The 3778-nt window shown below is 30.2% G+C and overlaps 1 long non-coding RNA gene across 13 annotated transcripts in view; it reads left to right on the top strand.

Annotated features, from left to right (window-relative positions):
• Window positions 1328-3778, top strand: part of LOC107613379 — a 6810-nt gene continuing 4359 nt past the window's right edge. For 8 of the 13 annotated variants that reach the window (XR_002351890.1, XR_002351889.1, XR_002351882.1 and 5 more), the window contains exons 1-3: window positions 1328-1462; window positions 2317-2433; window positions 2882-2941. This is a non-coding gene — a long non-coding RNA (uncharacterized LOC107613379). Of the gene's footprint in view, window positions 1463-2277; window positions 2942-3778 lie in introns of all 13 variants that reach the window. The other 5 variants (XR_002351885.1, XR_002351886.1, XR_002351888.1 and 2 more) reach the window with 4 other exon arrangements.

The following is a 3778-nucleotide window of genomic DNA, read 5'->3' as shown; positions in this document are numbered from 1 at the left end:
TATATTTTAATATATATTTTATACAGATAATTATTTTTTATGTACATATAGCATGATTATTATTATGATTATATTTTGTTATTGTAAAATATGATTAGCCTTCAAAATATCTAATATACAAATTAAAACACTAAAATAGTAATTTAAATAATAATATATAATTTAAAATTCTATTTTTTTAGGTTTTATATTTTTAAAAATTAAGTAATTTTTCTCTTAACACTACCATCAAAATTTTTCTCTTTCCATATATATTACTAAATAATTATTTAAAAATTCACTTCCCAATACAATTAGAAGCCGACTCTTATTGATATTCATAGTTAAAAAGTTCTTTCAATTAATATAGTTGCTACGCAAAAATGAAAGCTAATTTGAAAAGAATATAAATATTATTCTTTTGAGTTGATTTTTAAAAAAAAATACTAATTTCGTTTAAAATTGAGAATTGATCATTCTAACAAATATCTAATATAAAATTTTTAAATTGACGATTAAGTACCAAAAGTTGAGTAAAAAATTATTGTGGGGTCAAATTTAATAATCTAATGGGGGCAAATAAATATTATTATCATATACTACTCAAAAAAAATCTACATTGTAGTGGGGGCGCTTGCCCCCGTACTACTGCACTTAGATCCGTCTCTGATGTTGAGCATCTTCACCACTTGTTTATTGGTTGCCTTATGAGTTTATTCGACAAGTGTGGTGTGTGTGATTGCTTACCTATATTAGATTATGGGTTATTCCAAAGATAATTAAACAACATTTTGAGAGTTGACAAGAGTGTCTCTAAAAAAAGAACGTAAAAGGTGGTTATTAATTGGATTTTTTTATCATCTAAAATACATAGATAGAAAGAAATAATAAAATATTTAAGAGTAAAAAAACAGGAATAACGAATATTATTGATAAGTCACTTATGAATTACAAAGAATAGACGTACATACCAATTTCAATAATTGTTGATAATAATATCAGAGATGATTATAGATTGATCAGAATTTTTATTCTTAGATGTTTAGCACTTTCATTTATACTTTATATTTTGTTTTATCTTGTTATATGTTGAGTTCTTTAATTTATTTAAAAACTAAATAAATAAACGAATGAGTTGATATTATCACTACAAAAAAAAACGGTTAAAATGGCATTGATATTAAGGCGGTTTTAAAGAAACGCCATAATATCGAAACATTATGGCAATTTTTACTGCTGCCATAATTGGTTTTATATATTTTGGCGGTTCTGGTGATTATGGCGGTTTTTAACCGCCATTTTCACACGCATATAAAAAGAAAGAAATTGTAATCCCTAGGCTCATTCAACGCCGTTCTTCCTTTTAGCTAGGGCTTCTCCTCTCTGAACATACAACGCTCTCATCTCTTTATTAGGGATTTTTGGGTCTTCCGTTGAAGCATTGGATTAACGTTGGTGCGGGGGTGATTGACGACGATCTCAGGTCTTCTTTCGTAACTTTACCCCCTCCTCTCTCTCTCTCTCTCTCTCTCTCTCTCTGAACTCAGATCTTCTATTGCTTACTTCTATTAAGGTGTTTCTCTGATCTCTGATCTCAGATCTTAGATCTCAGAAAAAACTGCTCCAATCTCAATTTCTCTATTTGCCTCTTTGGTTCTTTTTTGGTTCTTTTAAGCAAAGCTATAAATGAGTAATCTCTGTAGTTATTTAGCTCTGCTGCCCTTGCTCTGTTCAATGTTTTTTGCATTAACTGAACCCTTGAATAAACCATGCTATATATGCTATATATGCTTTATTGAATAAACTTCCAGTGGTTTTTGTTTCGAATGGGACCGAAAGAAAGTGAAGAGGTTTCAAAGAGTGTTGCGGTCCAATCACCTTGAATGTAGAAAATTAGTTGACTCAGCTCAAAACAGATTAGTTAGAACGAAATTGATTATGGATGGTTGTGGTTTATATGTAAAAGAAGATTTTTTCTTTGAGAAAAAATTCACCACTTTTTTGTTATTTTGATGTGTGTATTGGACACTGGTTGAGCTGTTTTTTTTATTTTGGACTTGCTTCTTAGGAACCATTTTGTTTTGCAAATTGGAAACTAGTTTATGAGGCAATAACTGAACTATGTTTGCTCTGTTTTGCTTACTTCTATTTGGTTCTCTTTATTTCTCAATCAAAAGGAAGCAATTCAAGTAGTGTAAAGGTGTTATTCAAATTGTGTGTGTTTTTTCTTCTGAAGTTGATATGTTTTGCTACTCAATTTTGTCATAAGTTATTGAAATATGAGTGATTATGTTGCAGTTTGTGTAGTATGTTCTGATGGTGAGTTGGTCATGATAGGTCTTGGCATGCCTTCGCTCGCTTATCCGAAAATGCACTTATCAAAACTTTGCCAGCAATGAGCTTGTGAAATTGTTTCCTCCTGATCTTCCACTAGACTTACAGCAAGGTTTGCAGGTTTGCAGTTCATCACTTTTTTTCTCTTTGGTTCAACATCTGCATTTTGTTATCGTCAATTTATATCTTAATGGTGTTTTGTACCGTCCTACAGCAATGTTTTGATCATGTCAATTTTTTTTGTTGTTCTCCTATTACTGAGTTGTTATGGAAAACAATCCTAATATCCAGGTATTGATCTTATTAATCCACCGAAAAATAGAATATCAATTTTGTTCCTTTGTTCTTGTCAGGTTTGAAATTCATCACTTTTTTACTCTTTGGTTCAACCTCTGCATTTTGTTCCTTTGTTCTTCTTAATTTGATTCCTCAATGCCTCTGTTCTGTTATGGAGCTATGACCTGTTACTTTCCTAAGAACTTCAATCACTCTTCCTAATCTTTTTTTGTGTCTTAGATTTTCTGTTCTGTGTAGCTGATAATGAACTTCATTTTATGATCTCTTTCAGATTGATCAATCCTGTAGTTGTATCCCCCATTATTGCTGCTGTTGGACTTTCATTTTTCAGGTATGGTTTTCCAATAGTTGGTACATGTCTTGAGATTGGTGCAATACAGATATTGGTAGTGGTTGTTTTTCCTCTTGTAAGTTGTTGAGTTCATCTTGAATTTTTATATCATTATTTTATTTCATTATTTCTGCTGCTGTTCTCATTCACTAAGAGAGGAAGAGGGTTTAGGACTGTGGAGTGTGTCACTGCTCATTCTGGCTCTCCTGAAAGAAAGACTTGAAATGATTAAACACTGAATATTTGTAAAGGAATTCAGAAATCGTTATTGTTGTCCTTTGATATTATTTTTGAGGTCATTTTTTCAATAATTCAAATACAGAGAGAGAAAATACTTATTAATAAATGAACATTATTAAGACTAAGAGACTTGTCTTTATCCTAATAATATAAAGGAGAATTAGAGTCCTAGACAAAACTACCGTCAAAAAACTAAAAAGAAAACTAAAGGTGAAGGATAATATAATGGAAATTTGGTGCACTAATACTTGGCACTTATTTTTTTCTTTTTATTGTTTATTAGTAGTATTATTTTTCGGCCTTTAGAACATGGTGGAAGATATTGTATAATCCTAAATAAACACGACAATGCAAGAAATTAGAAAGTAGAGAGATTCGTTAATTTTTATTGCTAGTTGCTCTCATCATGATATGCTTTTCATGAGATTAACATTTATAATTTGTTAATTTTTTCCTTTTGTGTCCACTAGTATTAGCTTTTCCTAATAATCAAGTTACCAATTTTATTTGTTCACTGCTATTAATCATCACTGTATCTATGAGTTCCTAATTAAATTAGATATTTCACTAGCCGACACTATTTATGAATAATAATTT

The sequence above is a fragment of the Arachis ipaensis genome, chromosome B08 (genome assembly GCF_000816755.2).
Source record: "Arachis ipaensis cultivar K30076 chromosome B08, Araip1.1, whole genome shotgun sequence".
In the NCBI taxonomy this organism is placed as follows: domain Eukaryota; kingdom Viridiplantae; phylum Streptophyta; class Magnoliopsida; order Fabales; family Fabaceae; genus Arachis; species Arachis ipaensis.
The sequence above is the reverse complement of the archived record's forward strand: the minus strand, read 5'-3'. Positions and strand labels throughout refer to the sequence as shown.